Below are 21,770 nucleotides of genomic sequence, written 5' to 3' on the forward strand. Positions count from 1 at the left end.
ACGTGCTCGCGGTGGGCGCCCGCAGCCTCCTCCCCGGGGGGCGGGATGGGGGCTGACCCCGCGAGGCCCCGGGCCACCTGGACGCCCTGCCCTCGCCTGCCATCTATGGCGGCGGCCGAAGCGCGCGGTGGCGCGGAGCTGTACCCTCTCGGAGCGGCGCCTGGGTCCCCGCGCCGCCTCCAGCGCCTCCCGGGCCCGGCCTCGGCCGCGCCGGCTGCGGTCCACGTGGCTGCGGAGCCCTACATTCGCTGCAGGGAGCCCCGAGAGCGGGGAAAGCCGAGCCGAGCGCGGGGAGGGGCCGCGGGGGCCGGGGGCGGGCGCTGGGCGGAGGAAGGGGAGGGCCCCGCAGCCCCGGCGCCCGCCCCGCGCTGCCGCCCGGGCTCCGGATCGCGGCCGCCGGGCCTGCCCCTCCCGTTACACCCGGGGGAAGGTGTTCCCGAGACCGCTCCCAGCCTCTCCCCGCCTCCAGGCTCCAGCCTCCGCCGGCGGGGCTCCACTATGCCAGACAGTTTCGACACTTTGCAAAGACAAAGACCGGAGGGAGGAGGAAGAGGAGGAAGAGGAGGAAGAGGAGGAGGGAGCGAAGGAAGGGGCGATGTGAGCTGGGAACGGGGCGCGCGTTCGGGACACTCTCCGAAGCCCCTGCGCCCGAAGCCGCGGGAATTCCTGCGCGTCCCCCGCGGTGAGTGCGCGCGCCGGGCCGGCCGCCGCCGGGGCGCGGGGCTGCGGCCGCGGAGTTGGGGCTCGGGCGGTCCTGCGTGTGTTCTCCGGGGTGGTCGCCCGGACCCGGGACCGAAGTGTGGGGAGGGGCCTAGGAGGGTGTGACCTGGGAGTGGGATCCGAGACGCCAGGCGCCGGGAAGGAGACACGCGTAGGGCGACCCTGCCCTCGCCCCGGCGCCGCCGGGATCCTGGGGGTCGGGTTGGGGGGTCGGGGAGGCGGCCGGGGCGCGGGGTCTCCGGCTTTTCCCGGGAGAGCTGCCGGAAGCACACGGGGAGCTTATGCCCGGTCCCGGGCAGCGGTCCCTGGGGTGGCCCCCGTCACCCTGCACGGGGAGCCGGGCCGGAATCTCCCCTTGGCGGCTGCGGGAGGAGCGAGCGGCCAGCGGGGCGCGGGTGGGAGGACTCGGGGCCCCGGCGCTTTCCAGTGGAGCCGGGGTCGCGGGGGCCAGCGGTCGCGGGACGGTCTCCGGATGCCGCCTCCCGCCCCGCGGCGAGCAGGCGCAGACCCGGGAGGCGGCCCTCGCCCGCGTGGAGGGGGCCGCCGGCGGCCCGCGTTTCTGGGGATGCGGCGGCGAAGTTGGCGCCGGGGACCGGGCTGCTGGACGTGGCGTGGGGGGCCGCGAGGGACTGGGGTGGGCGAAGCCGAGCTTGGCAGGGGTGGCGCTGGTGCCACTCGAAACTCGGAGTCCGCCCTCACCCCGTTAGGCGCCGCAGCGGCCGCGAAATAGCCGGACAAAAGTTAACAACTTGTTGGAGTCGCTTGGGTGACCCGCGCGGGGCCGGGGCAGCTCCTTGGCAGAGCCCCAGGGGGCGGGGAGCCCTGACACGGGGGCAGATCGCCTGGATGGGGTTTCAGTTAGACTCCGAACTGGGACGGCCGCTCCACTTTCGGCTCCTTTTACTCAGCGGGAGTGCATTTGAGCTTGACCTTGAGAGAGGAACCGCCGCTGAACTTGAGGTGGGGGTTGAGACTGCGCCAGGCTGGGCACAGATCTGTCTCCCCCAGCCAGCGCGCCGGAGTCTGACACCCGGGCCTGGGCTCTGGGAAGGGTGTATGGGTCGCCTCGGTTCTGTTTCTTGTCTGGAGCCCTTGGGTCTCTCTTCCCTCCTGCCAGAGAGTCCCTGCCAGCACCCACCACTCGGCCGGCCTGGTGGGGGCGCTCCGCCCGGGACATGTGCGCCCAGAAGTGCTAGAGTGGCTGGCTGGGGGCTGGTGAGTCACTGCGTCTGTCTCCCTGGCTCCTCTGTCCAGCAGAGGGAGACAGCGTTGACCCTGAGGTCCCTGACCTCTTCCCTAGGTCTCCTTCTGGCTTTCACCTCCCGGGACCCCTTGCCCCTCCTGTCTCATCCTCCTTGTGTTGTAGGCGCTGAAGGGCACCAGGTGTCTGACCAGACGGACCTGGGTTCAGCAACCTTGGTGCTGGAGTTCTGGCTAGGAAGGAATTCAGAGCCAAGACGCAAACTAGAAGGAGAGCATTCATTTAGGAAATCACAGAGGTGGAAGTAATTTGTGCAAGAAATGGGCTGAGGATACAAGCTACAGAGGCAGAGGAAGGGCCCTAGGAGTTTGGGAGTGAGGAACAGGATGGTAATGTGCCTGGGGTGGTGGCGGGGAGGAGGGAAAGGGGCCCAGAGGAGGGGAGTCCTCTGTCCTCAGGGCTGTAAGGATGGAGGTTTGGGGAGCGGTCCCCGGGGGGGATTTCGATAAGACGATCCAGCAGTCTTCCAGGTGTGTCCTCTCAGGGTCCCGGGCCCCACTGACGGCTCCGCGGGCTCCAGGGCAGCCTCATTATCCCGTGCAGCTGGTCCCCGACGTCAGCCCTGGGGTCACTGGTCTGGCTTGGCTGCTTGTCTGGGCCTGGAGCTGAAATACTACTGAGGCCTCGATGTTATCTCTAGGCCAGTGATGGCGAACCTTCTGAGCTCGGCGTGTCAGCATTTTGAAAAACTCTAACTTAACTCTGCTGCCGTGTCACATATTGAAATTTTTTGATATTTGCAACCATAGTAAAACAAAGACTTGTATTTTTGATATTTATTTAAATGCCATTTAACAAAGAAAAATCAACCAAAAAAATGAGTTCGTGTGTCACCTCTGACACGCGTGTCATAGGTTCGCCATCCCTGGTCTAGGGCATGACCAGCAATATGCTAGGGGGGTAAGGTCACCCTACGATAGTCCTTTGCTCGGCACCTGGGGGGGGGGGGCGGTGCTTTCTGCCCTGGTGGCCTGCTGGTACCTGGCCCATCGGCCCTGCTCTGCTCCTGGGTCTAGCTGCCTACCGCGCTCTCGGGCCGCCATGCCCAGCGCACTTGTACCAGGAGGGTTCCCCCAGGGACACAGCGAGTGCCCGCCCTCGCTCTGCTGCTGTGTGAGGTGCTGAGGGCTGGTTCTCTCCCTCGGGGGAGATGAGATAACCCAGGGTCATCACCAACCCGCCTGGCACGTAGTAGGCACAAATGCTGTTCCAGAGGCCTCTAAGTTGGGAGGCGCTGGCACGGGCCTGGGCACCCCTTTCTCGGCCCTATTTGAACTGCTGGGTACACATGACTCTACCTGGGCAAGCCCTTTCGGCGTCTGACGCGCCTTGAGCACCCACTCCATGTTGGGCTCTCAGCTGGGCCATTCCTAGAAGCTGCTGGCAGAACCTCCCATGTTCTTTCCCCAGAGCTGCTGGAGAGAGCCCAGAGGTTCCCAAAGACAAGGTGCACTGCCCCCTGCTGGCTGCGGTGGGAACTGGCGCTTGGCTCTGTGGTGGAGAAGGGGTGCCAGCCAGCAGGGCGCCTGGGGTCATTCAGGTGCCTCCCTTCACCTTCTCTTCCTGCCCCAAACACCATGCGTGGCCCCGCTATTTTCTGAAACCCGCGGTTGGCTAAAAAAACGGACCCTAGTTCACCATTCCATGCCCGCTGCCTCTGCCCAGATCTGGGTGTAAAGTTCGAGGCTTACCTAGTCTCCCATTCTCTCTCTCTCTCTCTCTCTCTCTCTCTCTCTCTCTCTCTCTCTCTCTCTCTCTCCTCCTCCTCCTCCTCCTCCTCCTCCTCCTCCTCCTCCTCCTCCTCCTCCTCCTCCTCCCTCTCCCCCCCTCTCTCTCTTCTCCTCCCTCTCCCCCCCCCCTGACTTGGGGCATGAGACTTGGTATCTCAGAGTCTGTTTCCATATCTGTAAAATGGGACCCTTACTGCTTCCTCACAGATGCGTGTCCTATGTAACTGTGAGTGTGTGTGCATATACATGCATATGGAGGAGAGGAATGCCACCATACAGTTTTCGGTTGAATAAATAAATGACAGGATGAGTAGGGGTCTTCTCCCCCGGCCTTTGAACAACCTCACAAGCCTGGAAACAGCTGTGCTCTCCTCTTGTCCAGGCTTTACCACTGGAGGGGGGGGGGAGGCCAGGGCCTGGGCAAGCAGCATCTGCCCCCCTCGCTGCTGGCAGCCTCAGCACCCCCGGAGCACTGGCTGAGAGAACAGGGAGGCGCCAGCGATGGCTGTGGGTTCCTAGGGGCCGTGGGTTCCACTCTGAGCAGCTCTGCTAACTTCACAGCAGCCTCCTTGCTGACTGACCTCAGGGCTGTGTCCTCCCTTCGAGGCACAGGGTGGGGACTCTCCTGGCTAGACTTCTCAGCACCCCTCCTGAAATTAGGGATCTCCATAGAGTTGGCTGGGGAGAACCTTTGGTCCCCTAGGGAGGGTGGGGTGGCAGTGAGGGTCCTGGAGCCTAGGGGTGTGTGGGGGGCTTTGTGCCAGGTAGGCCTCTGCTCTCCACCAAGCAGCCCCCCACCCCCACCCCCAAAGGGGCCTCTCTGAGTCGCCTGGTCAGTAAACCTCTATTGAGCCTTTGCTGGTGACAGCTGCTGACTCAAAGGAGTTCTATTTGGACCAGCTTTTGCCTTGTGAGATCTACCCTTGACCCTCTTCCCAGGCCCCTCCCACGCTGTAAAGGCGCCCAAGAAACTGGGAAATGAAATCCACGGGTCATCTTGAGCTTACGCTGCTTCCCGGAGAGTCCTGCTGCATGTATGTACACGCATGGGACAAGCCAGCGGAAGAGCGGGCCTGGGCACTGGGTGCACGGAATCCGAGGGTCCGAGTGCACTCTCCTGCTCTGATCTGAGCACAGGCCCCAGCCATGGGCCCCAGTGAGCGCCGAGGTTGGGGGGGGGCCCCCAACTGCTCCAGGCTCTGGGTCTCAGGTTCACTCTGCAGTGAGAGGCTTGGCTTTGTGCTGAAGTCGCCCCGGGGCAGTAAAGCCTTCCTTTGCGGAAGACAGCCTCGAAGACAGCCTCCGCCTCATTTGCTTTTGCCTCCAGCTCCATCCTCAGGACCCTCTGGGATCACGCCCTCCCCACTCCCCGAGCACCCAGCTAAGTCATCCTCCCGCAGTCCTCAGCAGGGATATTGAGAGATAGCCCAGAAGTTTGGGACGCTGGGGCCCAAAACCTGCCGGCGGAGGGGACGTTTGTAGGGACTCCCAAAGGGTGCCGAAGGCCAGAGGAACCTGGGCCTCATCACAGAGGAGGCTGAGGGAGGGATGGGTGAGGGGAGTCAGGAGAGCTAGCCAGTGGGCACCGGTAGAAGCCCCTGGAAGAGATACACAGCACCCTCCTCAACCCGGCAGGGAGGAGCTAGAAGGATAAACTGCCACCTTGCTCTGTCCTGCCTGCCCCCAGGATCCCTGTGCCACCAAGAGCTGAGCCCACCCTGGGGGGGGGGGAGAGTGGCCCCAGAGGCGGGAGAACTGCTCCCTGCCCAGGGCCACGTGGCTGGAGACTCCGCTCAACCCTGTGTGCTCGGTCGCCCCTCGTAAGGGTAAGATGTTAGTAAGATCCTACGTGTTCTTCATGAAACGCAGAACAGCCTGGTATTAAGGGTTCTGTCCAAAGGTTGTCACCTAGGACCCAGGGACGGACTCACTTGCCTTTTCTGCATCTTGGTTTCCTCATCTGCCATGGAGACGAGACGGTTGATGTGAAACATAAGCCAGAGTCACTGTGCAAATGTTGGTTTTCATTCCTGAGCGCTGGTGGGGGGCCGGCCTGGCCTCTTCGCCTATCCACTATTCAAACAGGACGATTTGAATATTTTTATGTTAAAAGTGTTTTTCTTTCCAAGACCATCTGAGAATGTTTGGACCATTCCTTCTGACTGTGTGTGTGTGTGTGTGTGTGTGTATCTTTTCTCCTCTCAAATATGTAAGAGCTTTCTAACCAGTTCTGATTCTGGAGCCGCGTAGAGCATGTGAAATACAAGTTAAAGCTCACCTACAGCAATTCTGGGAAGTTGAGGAAAAAAGAACATTAGTTCCAAATTGTGTGGCAGAATTAAGAGAGCACTTTGGGAAGGTTCATGTTTGGTGTACAGTATAAGGAAATACTTTCTCTGAATTTCCCCAGATGCCTGTAAGAAAATCCAGCCCAGCTAGATATCATTGTACTAGATTTTGCTACATGAAAAAAAGAAAGAAGGAAATCCATTTGGACCCACATTGCACGAACAGCCAGAACTGACTCAAAATCCCCTTCGTGCGTATTTACTTAGCCAAGGGCTCTTGAGAAAAACCCAACCAGAAAAAACAGAACCAAAGCAAACCTGGCTGCTTCTCTCAGCGAGAGGTGGACCGGCTCCAAAATAGGGTTTCACGCTCAGAAAGCCTGAAACAACTCCACATGAAAGGCAAAAATCCACCTAATTGGGCTTTTACCTTTTCAGAAATGAAAGGCTCAGTGGCAAGAAAAGAAAAGGAAACACATGCACACACACACACACATGTGCACACGCACGCACACACACACATGCGTACACACACACACATGCACACACACACGCACACGCACCCCTTTTTTCTGGAAGCCTCCACCGGAGCCCAGAACACACGCCCTGACACTTCGTGGCCAGTCTGTGCGGACCTGTTCAGTCCCTCCCTCAGGGGACCCTCGTGGTACCGACCGCAGAGAGCTCCCAGGGGTCTGAGAGCGGAGACGCCTCTGGAACGGGGGCCTCTGCCTTCGCAGCCCTTGGCGTCTGCAGCCCCCGACCCTCTTCGGGCCTCAGGTCACTTCTTCCGTGTGACTGGGAGGAGTCTCCTCCTGGTGGCGCAGGTGAAGGGACTCACCCCTCTCTCTCCACCCGGATCTTCCGTGGCCACAATTCCTCCACTGCCCCTTTTCACGAATCCCATTCTCCAGACGTGAGAACGGAGACTCGGGGATAAGCCACTTGCCCGAGGTCACAAAGCTGCCAAGTGGCAGAGCCACACAATCCCTAACTGCTCCTTTTCTGCCTGAAGCCGGAGACCTCAGGCACCCGCTGTGTAGCTCCCAGGATCATCCTGTGTCTAGACGGGGTGGGGGGTGGGGAGTAGGAGAGTGGGGGGGGGGGGTCTGAAAGATGGGGCAGCCCCCCTCGGAGTTGCAGATGTGAAACAGGGCACAGTGCGTGTCTGGCCTAAGCCCAGCCCAGGATGTGCGCCAGCCCATCCAATGGGCGTAGCAAGTGGACCCAAGTTCTGGAACAGCCCTTTGGAAGGAGGTCCTGATTTCTCTGCACACACTGTTTCCCAAGTGTTCTACCAGCAGCCTCGTCCCCAGGGCCCGCATCCTCCCAGAGGCTGCGCGTCCAAGCCTTTCCCCTGACTCGCCACTTGGGCCCAGTTGGGTGGGTTCGTTTAGCCCGCGATACCCTGTCTGGGCTTTTATGCCCACGTCCTGCCTTGCCTGGCTGATGGCAAGCGCTTATTTCTTGGCGTCAGTGGAGTGGGGACAGCCCCACGGTGCCTGGGGGTGCAGGCAGGACTGTGAGTCTGCCAGGGGGTCGGAGGCAGCACCCTGTGCAGCAAGGGGGTCATCGGAGGGGAAAGTCCCACCCAGCTCCCTAGACAGGTGCCCCGGGGCACCTGTGCCAAGAAAAAGGACCAGGAAGTCGCTGTTGCAGCATTGGCAATTCCCTTTTAATCAGGAACTTCTTCACAAGAGAGAGGAAGATTTGTTGTTCTTCTTGCTGCTTGGAAACGCTGTTAATCCTCCCACCTGGGCGGGGGGGTGGGGGGGGTGGGGGGGAGTGTGATGGACCGAGACCACTGCTTGGGAAACACATTCGCTGCCACAAGCAAGCCTGCCTATGTGGAGAGTATTCCTGGTGGTGTCTAAAGCACGGTCTTAATATTAAAAGTCAGTCATTGGGCAGAAAAAAGGAAATTAAAGCGAAAGGAGCCGGTTAGAAGACAGAGAGGTGGCACGCCACCACCTAATAGGAATTTCCAGTGAAACCCACGCCTTCCTTAGTGGTCTGAAGAATTGCTTCTGACATGAGGCCTCCTGTTACTTTCCTGTCTCCGCTGATGGCAGGGAGCAGACAGAGTGAAGCCAGCATGCTCCGTGCGCTGTAGGACTGTATCCGTTAAACCGATGTGTGTGTAATGACAAGCACCTAAACGGGCAGGAGAGATGGGCTGGCCCTGGGGACAGCTTTGGATATCGGAATACTTCTGCAGGGCAGGGGACCTGCCCCCGGGACCGGGTGAAAGATCTCCCTCCGAACCTGAGCCACGGTGTCATACCTAAGCTGTCACCATTACTAGAGGCGGTAGGGGAGAGGTGTGTGAGTCGATTGAATAGCAAACCACGGAGGTTGCACGCTCAGGGAGCATGGAACAAGAAGGAATTGGGCAGCCCTGGTGTTTGCAAGGAGGCTGGCTCAGCAGTGCCCTTGCCCAACCCCCGCCCACACCGAGACTTCAGTGATTCATCTCCTGAGTCATTCATTGATTCACTCCATAAAAGCACTGGCTCTGCTGCTTCCTGGCTGTGTGACCTAGAGGGAGTGACTTAACCTCTCTGTGCCTCCATTTCCGCGGAGCAAGTTCCTGTTGGTTTTTGTGGATTCTGGCATGGATGTGTCCTTTTTTTTTTTTTTTTTTTAATCTATCCTGAGTCCTGGCTGGTTTGGCTCAGTGGATAGAGCGTCGGCCTGCAGACTGAAGGGTCCCAGGTTCGATTCCGGTCAGGGGCACATGCCCAGGTTTTGGGCGCATCCCCAGTGGAAGGGATGGGGGAGTGGGGGCGTGCGGGAGGCAGCTGATCCATGGTTCTCTCATCGTTGGTGTTTCTCTCTCTCTCTCTCTCTCCCTCTCCCTTCCTCTCTGAAACCAATAAAAATATATTTAATAAATAAATAAATAAATAAATAAATCTCTCCCGAGTTTCTGCCCAGGAAATACCACGTATGGGTCATTCTGGACTCATTTATTAACCTTCTAAAGGCTCTAGGACAGTGGTTCTCAACCTTCCTAACGCCGCGACCCTTTAATACAGTTCCTCATGGTGTGGTGACCCCCAGCCATAAAATTATTTTCGTTGCTACTTCATCACTGTAATGTTGTTATGAATCGTCATGTAAATACCTGATATGCAGGATGTATTTTCATTGTTACAAATTGAACATAATTAAAGCATAGTGATTAATCACAAAAACAATATATAATTATATGTGTGTTTTCCGATGGTCTTAGGCGACCCCTGTGAAAGGGTCGTTCGACTCCCAAAGCGGTCGCGACCCACAGGTTGAGAACCGCTGCTCTAGGGCGTCATGGTTAGAGGTGTTTGGACAGGTAAGCGCACGGAGGCTCATTGAAGCTGGCCACTTGACCTAAGGTCCCCCAGGTTGGGAGAGGCCAGTTGTGGGGCTGCGGCGTGCCCCCTCCCTCCACGTCCCCAGGTGCCCCTGTGACACACGCACAAGACGCAGGTTCCTGGTCTCGCCGCCTGCATTAACCGGACCCCTGCCCACCTCCCTCCCCCTTCCTTCACTTTGTTCTGAGAGCCGGATGAGAGGCTGAAAGAACAAAGTCCCCCCTCAGCGAGCCATGTTTCAAAGCGCTATAAATAGGACCATTCCCAGGGGCCCCGGGGCACGTTCACCATGACAGACTTTGCGGGACACCAGCCGCCCCTCTGGGCCAAGCGTTCCATGGTTAGTAGATGTTTTCTTTCCTTCTTCCTCCCTCCCTCCCTCCCTCCCTCCGTTCCTCCCTCCCCTTCCCTTCTTTCTTTCCTCTGATCTTTCTTCAGAAGTGTGTGCTCATGCCTCCCTAATGAGGCTGCGGTCGCCTAGAAAACAAACACATTTCACAATTCCTCCCGAGTCCGAGAAAGGAGCCCAGTTCTGGGCGGACACGGAGAAAAGTGCTGGTCAGGCCTCCAGGAGCCCGCTCAGCGCCAGCATTCCCTCTCAGCCAGCAGGGAGGCCGGCCCAGGGGGCGCCCCCTGTCTGGGCCTTGGGGCTGGGGGCCCGTGGGGGCCAGAGCCAGAGGGAGAGGGGGAGGGAGAGCACGGGATCCCATGCGCTGTGGGTCTGTGGCAGGCGGCGTCTGTGTTCTGTGCACAAGCCTGCCCACCCTCCCAGCTGGGGGAGACTGAGCTAAATGACACAGGAGAGGGCGGGGGGCACCCCGGGCCCAGCTGGGGGCTGGACGGGACCTGCTCACGGCCGCTGAGGGTGGAGAGAGCCGGTGCCAGGGGATGGGTCCCATGGAGGAAGAGGAAAAGGTCGAGGCCCCCCCCTCCGTGGGTCCTACGTGACCGGCACTCTTTCAGAAATAAGGCATGATCGCGGGTTTTTCCTGGGAGAGGGCAGAGACTGCGGGAGACCCACGATTTAGGAAAACCCGCCGGCCGCGGGCCCATAGGCAGGCAGCCCAGGTGGGAACGGTGGGGCGTCCCGTGTGGAGTGTTTGCTCCCAGGAAAGAACTGGTGGCTTCGTCTCTCCGGGTTTGTAGGACGGTTTATAGTTGGGGACTGAGAAACTGGAAACTGGAAACCAGTTGGAGATGTCCATCCTGGTCACTGAGGGCACGGGAGCCATGGATGACCACAGGGAGCCCAGCCACGGAGGTCCATGCCGCCCCTCCCATCACGAACCTGTGGGATCGAGGCGGGCAGGACCACCTTGTAGAGCCCAGCCGTCTGGGTGGTGCAGAGAAAACCTGGGCTCCGGCATGGCCCTGGCTTTGCCCGTTTCTAACTGTGGGGCCTTGGGCAAATGGCATTATCTTTGGAGCCTCAGTCTCCACATCTGTGAAATGGCAGCGGGCCTGCCATCCTCCAAGGCCTGCTGTGAAGAGGGAATGAAATCGTGCACCCGAAATGCCGAGCCAGGTGCTGGCCTCATTGTCTGAGCCGTTCCGTAGTAGCTATTGTTAATAATAATACCGCCCCTAGCCAAGCAGCCAGGCCTCAGCAGTTAGCACCCATTCTGAGGCCCCCTGTGCTGGCCGCTTTCCGAGAGGGAGGGTGCACGCCAGAGAACGAACACCCACTTCCTGCCGGTTTCTGCTCCGGTTCATTTTCACCCCCGGCAGGCGGGCTGGCTTCCTCAGCCTGGGCCCCAGGCCCGGAGGCACGGCCTCCCCTGGAGGGGACCATCCCAGCGGCTCCGCTCTGCTCCCTTCGCCCTCGGCGCCAGCACCAGCGTTCCCGGTTCCCTGCGTGGCCATGAGCCTGGCATCCCAGCCACACCAGACTTTTCCATCAGCTTCTGACCTGCCCTTTCCCCTTCTGGTCCCTGTCCCCTTGGCAGACGGACCGAGCCAGGCAGCCTCGTCTCGACCTCATTCTCCCCGATCATTGTGTTCTGGGCAGGAACTCGGACTCCGAGACCACCCACTTGCTCACTTACCTTCTCCCTCAGGGCCCGGGGAGGCCTGGTTCCTTGCTCGTGTGCCTGTGTTCCCGCCCCACGCAGGGGGCTGCTCAGGGGCAGGCACAGGAGTGAACTGCTGTCCCCATCAGGGCAGGGCACAGGCTGGCCCGGAGGGGGACGGAGGGGCGGGGGGCTGGGGACTTGCGGATGTTACTCCCGCCTGACAGTGGAGCCCACCTTGCCGGCTCCACTCTGTACTGTGACCTTGAGCGAGTTCCTTAATCTCTCCAAGCCTCCATTCATGCATCTGCAAAACGATGCAAATAACAGTACACACCCCGCAGGCCCGCTGTGCGGATTAGCTGGGGTTTTGAGTACAAACAGTTAGAAACGGTACCTGCTACTGCTCGTTTTGCCTGATTATCATTATTGAAGTGATCTCTTGTTGTTTTTCTGTTCACTTCCTTCTCGGTACAAGCCCGCAGGGCACTGGAGCAGCTCCGGGTTCTATGTTCCCGGCGAGCCGACGACACCCAGAAAGACTGTTCCCGCACTCACGCAGCCAGACCTGACCGCCCCCCCGGCTGGCAAGGACCGCAGCGGCCATGTCTGGGACCATGACAGGCCCGAGGCCGCGGGGGAGAGAGGCCTGTAATGTAAAGTGCAGCGGTGTTATCCAGCCAGGGCGTGTGAACAGCTATTCAGATGATCCGTTTTCGCTGGGAGGGAAAGCGGTGGCTCATTAAGCAGCCTGGCTGGGGCGAGGGGGCGTATAGCTTCGACCCTGCTCCATCGCAGGAGTAAGCGAGGTTGGAGAACTCTCTCCTGAGAGGGACTGCCTGGTACTGCCCGGCAGGAACGGGCGTCGCATGGGACGAGGGGCTGTGCACAGCGAGGCTGGAGAGGGCAGAGAAGGAATAATTGCGGATGCGGAACAGAAGGGAGAGGGGACTGTTTTTTGGGTTTTTTTTTACTGGAATTTGTCCTAATCTTCTGTGCACCAGCTGCATGGTTTCCTTGCCTCCGAGTCTCCGGGTTGAAGTCCGGGTCGGAGCACTGAGCCAGGGGCCAAGCCCTGGAGCCACCAGCCATGCCACCCCTGAGCCCGCCTCTCTGGGCCTCGGTTTCCCCTTGGTGACCCTGGAGAGTCACGAGACCTTTCTGGGCCTCCCTGGAAGTGGGGTTTATGTCGGACTCGTCTTCCTTGGAGGGCTGTGTGTGTGAGCACACTTCATCTGTTTTGAAGAGTTTCGTTCTGATTGGAAGTCCTTGTGGAAGGGTCGGGAAACGGGGGAATATAGGAAACCCGGGACGTGGGAGCGTGGCGTGGCGTGGCAGGGTGTGGCGGGCGTGGCGCAGAGCTGCCACGTGGCCTTTAGAAAAGTTTTCAGGGCCCTAGGGATAAAGCAAAGGGCGAGGAGAGTCTAAGTAGCTGATGAGACTGCTCCTGGGACCAGCAGGGGAGGTCGTGGGACAATGACCTTCCCTCTGAGTTCAGTGCCCCAGGGCCCTGCGAGGGGAGCTGAGAAACTGAGCCTGGGATTGGGGGGTGCACTTGGGTACACCCTATCTTTAAGAGTCCCATGGTTGTAAGTTTGCCAGTTGGGGTAATGCAATTGCCAACTCTATATATATATATATATATATATATATATATATATATATATATATATATATAATATTGTTTTTATTGATTTCAGAGAGGAAGGGAGAGGGAAAGAGAGATAGAAACATCAGAGGAGAGAGAATCATGGATTGGCTGCCTCCTGCACACCCCACAAAGGGGATTAAGCCAGCAACCCGGGCATGCGCCCTGACCGTGCACCGAACCATGACCTCCTGGGTCATAGGTCGATGCACAGCCACTGAGCTATGCCTGCTGGGTGCCGACTGTATTTCTGAAAGCCAGGAAGGCCAATGACAGAATTGCTGCAGGTTTATGTTTTGCTCCAAGGCGCTAACCAAAGGCCACAGGTGGCCCCCGGTACCGGGCTGTGGAGTCGGACACCTGAGGCTCCCGTTGGGAGGGAGCGGGGCTCTGTGTATAGTTTAACCGACAGGTTTCCCCCTGAGGCCTTGTGCTGCGTCCCTACACGTGGGTCTGTGCATGGGGGCGTGGCTGTTATCATGGTTATCAGTAATTATCAGTTATCAGCTACAGGCTCCTACTAGTGGGAAATCAGCCACATCCCAGTGCAGTGATGGCGAACCTTTTGAGCTCGGCGTGTCAGCATTTTGAAAAACCCTAACTTAACTCTGGTGCTGTGTCACATATAGAAATTTTGATATTTGCAATCTTAGCAAAACAAAGACTTATATTTTTGATATTTATTTTATATATTTAAATGCCATTTAACAAAGAAAAATCAACCAAAAAAATGAGTTCGCGTGTCACCTCTGACACGTGTGTCATAGGTTCGCCATCACTGTCCTAGTGATACTCAGAGAGTTACCGGCTTCACTCATTCATTCAGTCACTCGTGTGTCATTGTCTGCCATACCCATAGGGGGTATGGGGTGGGCACATCTAGTGATAAGTAGAATACTGCCCCCTCCGCCCACACTGAAGGCACTCAGTCTAGTAAGAGTAATAGATAAAGGACTGAGGTGATGTCTGACACCTAGTAAGTTCTCGGTAAATGAAGGAATGAAGGGATAGACAAATGAGATAAGGAAATGAATAAAGGAAGTTATACATACCCCAGGTGGCAAGGTCCCTAACCCAGCTTGGACCGTGGAAGGCGGGTCTCAGAGATTCATCTTGGGGGTGTGACACATGGATTCTTTTGTTGAGTTGAGCCCAGACCCGCAGGGCAGAGCCCAGCCGCTCAGAGGTGAGCCTCAGGCCCTAAGCACCAGCCCAGTGCCCAGGAGCGGGACCTAGGTCCCAGCCTCGCGCTCTGTTAAGGGAAGTTTGACTTCCTTTGACTTCATTTGATGACGTATAGTAGAGAGGTAGGCTCCACTCTCAAGAGCTGAACCTCGCCCGGAAGAGCCGAGCGTGGCCCCCAAAAGCCAAGCTACCCCCAAAGAGCTGAGCCTGCGACCTCTCATTGGGGAAATAGTAATGGACTCTCCCCCTGTGGCAGGAGGTGCACTGTGGGGGGTGGTGGGTGGTGGTGGGGGCAGACACTCCTGCCCCCGGGGGACGGATGCTCTATAGCAGCGGTTCTCAACCTTCCTAATGCCGCGACCCTTTAATACAGTTCCTCATGTTGTGGTGACCCCCAACCATAAAATTATTTTCGTTGCTACTTCATCACTGTCATTTTGCTACTGTTATGAATCGTCATGTAAATATCTGATATGCAGGATGTGTTTTCATTGTTACACATTGAACATAATTAAAGCATAGTGATTAATCACAAAAACAATATGTAATTATATATGTGTTTTCCGATGGTCTTAGGCGACCCCTGTAAAAGGGTCGTTCGACCCCCAAAGGGGTCGCGACTCACAGGTTGAGAACCTCTGCTCTATAGGAACACGGGGGATTCTGGGAGCGTGTGGTGGCCATGCCTCGCCTTGTCTGAGTGGTCAGCAAGGTTGTCCCCGGGGAGTGACATGGCTGCTGAAATCAAGGACTGAGCAGAAGGCACAGGGGCAGGGGGCGGGGTGGCCTGTGAAGGGAAGAGGAGATCTGGGTGACAGTTTAGGAGGAGCCTCTGGTTGCTGCTCAGAGCAGGGCTGGCATGGGAGGAGGCAGCATTGGCAAGCCAGATCAGTGAGCCCCCACCCCCTTCATTCTTCTTTCAAACAGCAGGGGCAGAGAAAAGGTCCGTTCCCCCAGCTCTCCTTCCCCGGACATGCAGCCCTAACTGCTCCACCCCGGCCGCTGTGTGTATCTTTTATGTAAACACCCGCCCCCACCAGTGAGCCCTAAATAGAATCTGTTTATAGTGAACACCAGTTGCCTTGAGACAAATCTGGGCTCAGTCTGCAGCTAAGTCCTGGTGATTTTACTTCTAAAATAGCTCCGAGTCTCTCACTCCTCCGTTTGCCTGCAGCCCTGCCCGCGTTCTGGTCCTCATCATCTCTTGACCATCGCCCACACGGGCTGACCTTTCTTTCTAACATGCCAGCACCGTACAGGTAACTGGAGGGTTGTATCAGTTAGTTTCCTCTACGTAACAAAGAGCCCCAAACCTTAGTACCTTAATCAACAAACATTTGTTATTTCTCCCGAGTCTGTGGGTTGACTGGGCATTTCTTCGTTTCCGTTAGACAACCGGGGGGGGGGGGGGGGGCTCCGCTGGGATGCCTGGGGCCTCTGCCTGTGATTTCTCACCCTCCCGGGGCGGGGGCGGGGCGAGCTCAGGGTGTGAATGTGGCAGAAGCGCGGTTCATTCCCAGCAGCGAGACAGGAAGTTCTGAGCATGAGCACTTTCTAAGCCTTTATTCGGGTCACATTTGCTATTGGCCCAGAGTCAACGGATGGAGAAATCAACTCCAGTGCAAAGGGGTGTGCGTAGGAGGTGTGGTGAGCAAGTCTGGGCCTTACCGCCGTCTCCCATCCCAGCGGCTAAGAAGAGGACTTGGGCCCGGAGGAGGAATGGGGTGTCCCATTGTGGTGGGTCCTGGACCACCGACTGCCTTTGTCATGCTGGGCAGGTTGACTCGCCTGTGCTCTCTGGGCCACAGCTGCCCGGTTATCCCCGGGGAATAATCCGCGTGGCCCTGGCTGATTTCCTGAGGGATCGGACGGGAGAGCTGGGGCTGCACACCTCTCAGCGTTTGGGCCGCGGTCAGAGCTCAGCTGGGCGTCCGTTCTGACCCCAGAGGCCGTCTTCCAAAGCCGCTTCCCGTCTGGCCTCAGTGGGGTCAGTGCTGACCCGGATCTCATGCTTTTTCCACATCTTTTTCTCTTTTTTTTGACATTTTAAATATATTTTTTATTGATTCCAGAGAGGATGGGAGAGGGAGAGAGAGACAGAAACATCAATGCTGAGAGAGAATCATGGATCGGCTGCCTCCTGCACGCCCCACACTGGGGATCAAGCCCACAACCCGGGCCTGTGCCCTGACCAGGAATCGAACCGTGACCTCCAGGTTCATAGGTCGACGCTCAGCGACTGAGCCGCACCGGCCGGGCTTTCACACCTTCCTTCATCCTCGCTCCTCGGAGACACTTTCCCAGCCTTTTCTTTCTGCCAAACAGCATTTCACTGGCGCTTTGATGGAGAAGCGGGTAGAATACTAACTCCTGTTCAGATTCTTCTTTGACCAAGTTGGTCTTTTTTCTTTCAGTTCTCCGGCATGTCCCTCCCAGCCCTGTGACCCAGTGGCCCCCAGGGACTTGTCTACTTGCCTGTTTTCTTTTTTCTCTTTTTTAAATTAGTTTCAGAGAGAGGAAGGGAGAATCACTGATCGGCTGTCTCCTGCATGCCCCGCACTGGGTGGGGAATGAGCCCACAGCCTGGGCATGTGCCCTGACCGGGAATTGAACCGTGACCTCCAGGAGCATGGGTTTATGCTCAACCCCTGAGCCACACCAGCCGGGCTCCTTGTCTGTTTTCTTCACCTGGCTGAGCCCTTTGAGGGCATCGGTTATGATTCACTCACCGTTCTGCCTCTGGCACTGGGTCTGTGCGTGGGAAAAACAGGTGTTTACTTAGGAAATGCTTGATGTCTGAAGTCCTGGGCGAGCGGGGAAGTGGGTGAATGCCGGTTTACCTGACTCACCTTCAAAAGGCAGTGGGCGCACGGAGCGTCCAAACTCACTCACACTTTCTCTTCTCTCCGTCCAGCGGGTCCCACCTTCACACTCAACATTTCTGACCTGGAAATGCCAACAGGACTCACTGGCATCGCCAGGGGCTGCGGTGGCTGGACGCGCTGAGCCTGCGGCCAGGACCGTTCTGTCGGAGGACGAGATGGACAGTCCCTCCACCGACTGAGGTACATGTCAACGTAAGAAACGGTCCCACCTGTAGAGAGTTTTTGTGAGTTGATTTGAGCCAAACTGAGGACTCTTCCCCAGAAGCAAAACCTCACCGGATTGAGCGGATGCTCGGGAGAATGGCAGTTCTGCACCTATTTCATACATTACAGTTTAAAGAGGAGATGTAAATGGGTGACACGGACTCCATTAGTGATAGGCTAGGGAGGCGGGAGAGAGCAAAGGGGGGCACTTCTGGGATTGGGTAAAAAGTAAAATGATAGACACATGCATCTTTTACTTACACAGGGGGGTGCAGGAAGTTAGCAGTCAACAGTGATCATGATAACCATGAGCGGATCTGTGGTCTCCGGAGAGCAGAGCCGGTGCTGGGAGGGGCTGGGAAAAGGGAAATGACTTTGTCTTGGCAAAGGCCTGTTATCAGGTGTGTTATCCTAGAGGCAAAAAGACCACAGACAGGCTCAGTCAATGTGTAGATGGACCTTTGGCAGGGAAAACACTGCCCTAGGACAGGACTACCCGCCACAAACCGCTGTTCGTTAGAAAGTTTACATTTCAGACCATCCTACGCGTTTACTTGCAGCCTCTGAGGTTGCCAGGCCGCCACACAGGCCTCCCCGAGCTCGTCAGGCTGGGTATGTGGCCCCGTTTTGTGCACATAAATGACTCACGAACCTTCCCCGCAGGGGTGAGAGGTGTTATCTTTCTGGTTTCTCCCTTGGATCTTGCTGGTGGGGGCAGGGACGTGTCCCCTTTGCGTGGTCTCTTGGTAACTTGGCCTGTTCTCGTGGGATAGTCCCTAAGGAGGGAATTCCTTCTCCCTCGGGGAGGAACGCAGGCCTCTCTTTCCTAAAGGGAAAGGGAGCTCTCATGAAAACTGGTGAGCACTGGCCTGCATGGGGACATCCTCCGTGACAAGCGCCCGCCATGCAGGAGGCCTGAATGCCCCCGGGTGTGTCCTGGAGGGAGAGTCAGCAAACAGCTGTGATGTGGACATTTTTTATAAATAAAGTTTAATTGGCGCCCAGCTACGCGCAGCGGTTCAGGTATGGCTGTGGCATGTCTGTCACATGGCAGTTGCCACTGAGACCGTGTGGGCGCAAAACCTAGAATGTTCAGTCTGGTCCCAACGGAAGATTGTGTGTGTGTGTGTGTGTGTGTGTGTGTGTGTGTGTGTGTGTTTTCTATTCTACATGATTATTGGTGAGGACATCTATCTATCTCCCTCCCTCCCTATCTGTCTATACAAATGGAATTACTTTTAAGATCTCTTTGGGCAGCCGACCTGTGGTCTGTATGTGAGTCCATGTAGAAACCAAGCCACTAGGGCCTTGGGATTTACTAGTTTTATATATGCAACCAGGTAGGTAAGAGGTGAGCGTAAGCCCGTCCCAGTCCCAGGCAGACGAGGCATGTGGGGCCCCCACAATGGCCGCAGGGTCCCGGGGGCTGAAGAGAGAGGCAAGGAGGTAAGAAAGGAGGAGAGGGAGAGAATGAGCTAAAGATACGCCGTCTGGAAGTCCCGGAAGAGTGTGGAATGATGGGGTGAAAGGTGTAGGGATGGGATGGGGGTTGACTTTGGGTGAACCCCGAGCACAGTAAGGATGACACCTCAGAACTGGGTGAGCACAGGTGTTCTGTCCAGCACAGGCTTTACCTGGAACACATTGTGTCCCCAGCTCCCAGCTCCCAGGGGAGATGCAGAATTCGTATTGATGAATGCTAGCTTCATGCATCAACGAAGATTTCTGAGCTCCTTGTATGTGTCAGGCACTGTTCTAGGCAGACAAAGACCCAGAGCGTTCACATCCTAGCAAGGAGTGGGGGAGGGGAGAGGCTGAGGGACAAAATAGGTATGAATGTCAGGGCTGGGCAGGCGGGAGTAGAGGGCGCAGCTTAGGTGTGATTGATGGTCCTGGAGGTGTTCCTGGGACTCAATCCAGTGCTGAAAAGAGATCAACAGTGAGGGGGAGAGGGGTTGTGATGGGGGAGGTACAAGAGGGTTGCTGCTCAAAGGACAGGCGGGATGCCTGGCCCCTCTGTCTGGAGACCAGGCCTGTCCAGGCCTGTTTTGTCCCCGAACATCCTTCCAGGCTTGAACACTCTCCCTAGCACTCGGACGTTGCTAGCCCTGAAGCCGACGGGACCCAGGCATTCCGATGAGATAAGAGGAGTCCTGACAGTTTAGATAGAGTGGGCCCCAGTGGGAGCTGGTGGAATTTCTGCAGCTGATAACCTTTCAGAAGAGAGCCGCAGGGTCGGAGCAGGGTCATTTCTCTGGAAGAGAGGAGATAGGGAGACGGCAGTTCAGGCTCTTCTTCCTTCTTTCCCATTCATTCATTCATTCGTTCATTCACTCACTCACTCACTCACTCACTCACTCACTCACTCATTCACTCACTCACTCACTCATTCACTCACTCATTCACTCACTCACTCATTCACTCATTCACTCGCTCACTCAGTCAGTCACTCACTCATTCACTCACTCACTCACTCACTCACTCACTCACTCACTCATTCACTCACTCACTCAGCAAACATTCCCAGGTCCCTGGCACCAGACCACGCACTGGAGGTGAAAAGGATAAGACAGAGCTATGTCCTCAAGATGTTAGTAATTCAGTGGCGAGGCAGACACATGAACGAGGTGGTTGTACGCACAGACACAGTGCTGGGCTCGGTGAGGGCTGCCACTCATGCCGACTTTGTTCTCTTGATGAAATGGGGCCAGTCCCACCCACCAGGGGTGGTGGGCCCCCAGTTGTAGAGGGTTCAAGAGAGTGGGCCCCTGAGTGAACAAGCCTGGCGGGCCTCCCGGCCGCCTCTGCAGCTCTCGGAGCTGGGCAGGTATTTCATGGCTGCGTGACTGGTTCCCCATCGGTGACGGAGAAAGGAGACGATCATAGCACCCACCTGCCAGGGTTCGTCAGGATTAAATGAGACGATGACTCACAAAGCTGGGCACCGAGCCTGGCACATAGTAAATGCTCGCTAAATATAGACGCGACACCACTAGTAGTATTTATAGCCAAGCCACACTCTGGGGGCACTGGGGTGGGCTGTGAGTGTGGGAACAGGGCGCCCCCAACTGCTAGATGGGGGAACGTATCTGCCTACAGCAGCGGATTTCAACCTTTTGCATCTCATGGCACACATAGACTAATGACTACAATTCTGCCACACACAAACACAATTAATTAATTAGTTAATTTAAAAATTTATAAGAAGGAATTTAAAAAATTCTGCCATACATAAAAACATATTCTATTTTGGCCAATCTGACCCCCCTAAAAAGGTAATAGTTTTGATTTATTTGCACCAATGGCTATTGTTGTGTTGGCTGTGGTCATTTCCTTACTTGACAGCCTAAGGCCGTGGTCGGCAAACTGCGGCTCACGAGCCACATGCGGCTCTTTGGCCCCTTGAGTGTGGCTCTTCCTGAGCCTTAGGAGCACCCTAATTAAGTTAATAACAATGTACCTACTTATATAGTTTAAGTTTAAAAAATTCGGCTCTCAAAAGAAATTTGTCGTTGTACTGTTGATATTTGGCTCTGTTGACTAATGAGTTTGCCGACCACTGACCTAAGGGAAAGGCTCAGAGCCCCTGACTAGTGGGAATTACGTGGGAAGTCGCTGGCTTCCAGGGGCGGGTGGACGTCACGGTTATCTGGCGGCCGGACCCAGAGGCCTTGGCAGTGCCAGTGTCCCAGGCACAGAGAGCTGCCAGGGGCATGGAAATTTCCCAGGTGCCTCTAGAAGCCAAACTTATTGATCGAATCACCCTCAAGACCCTGGTTTTTATCTGGTCATGCCTGGCTGATGGACAACTGGCTTTTAGCAGTGATCTTTGTTCCCCAAGGGCGCCCAGCTGTGTCTGTCCGCCTTTCAGGGTTATGTCACCGATGGCCCTGGGCCAGAGTCCAGATTCCATAGCAGGAGGGACAAGGCTGACCATGACCTGGGCCTCGCCAAGATCCCCACCCCGCCCCACCTTCTGCGAATCCCAGAGTAATTTTAAGAGTAATTTTACAAGCGCAGACTCTGAAGACAGATGGCCCAAGTTCAAATCCCACTCCTGTGCCCCCTTGAGCAAGCCGCCTAAGCTCTCTTCATCTGTAAAACGGACACAAGAGATGACGATAGCACCAGCCGCATGGGATTAACCTGTTAATATACGTGGGAACGTTTAGCGGCCCCGGCGGCAAGTGTGTTATGTGCAGCATCCTCTAGGGGTGCCGGCACTCACCTGGGCCCGGGCCGGATGACTGTGACAGCCTTTCACGCCCCCCTTCCCCACATTCCCCGGCCACAGTCTGTGTTGAGGCCGGGCCAGCCCTCGTGGTTCTTACTGTGATTGTAGCTGCACCTCAGAAATAACCACCAGGGAACTTTGGGGACTAATCCCCCACAAACCAAGATTTATTCCTCACACAGATCCTGGAGGGGTGCATAGCACTCCCTGGGTCACATGGGGGGGGGGAGAGATAAAGTGAGGGAGAGGG

General features: G+C 56.8%; 1 protein-coding gene across 4 annotated transcripts in view; it reads left to right on the forward strand.

The window, feature by feature from the left end:
• The first annotated feature begins 388 nt into the window (after positions 1 to 388).
• ST3GAL1 (ST3 beta-galactoside alpha-2,3-sialyltransferase 1) overlaps positions 389 to 21,770 on the forward strand; it is a 52,836-nt gene continuing 31,454 nt past the window's right edge. The window contains exons 1-2 of one of the 4 annotated variants that reach the window (XM_036337608.1): positions 389 to 682; positions 17,112 to 17,274. The gene's annotated coding sequence lies outside the window, so the exon portion shown is untranslated. Of the gene's footprint in view, positions 683 to 15,361; positions 15,457 to 17,111; positions 17,275 to 21,770 lie in introns of those variants that run through there. The other 3 variants (XM_036337607.1, XM_036337609.1, XM_036337610.1) reach the window with 3 other exon arrangements.

The sequence above is a fragment of the Myotis myotis genome, unplaced genomic scaffold (genome assembly GCF_014108235.1).
Source record: "Myotis myotis isolate mMyoMyo1 unplaced genomic scaffold, mMyoMyo1.p scaffold_m19_p_16, whole genome shotgun sequence".
Taxonomy (NCBI): domain Eukaryota; kingdom Metazoa; phylum Chordata; class Mammalia; order Chiroptera; family Vespertilionidae; genus Myotis; species Myotis myotis.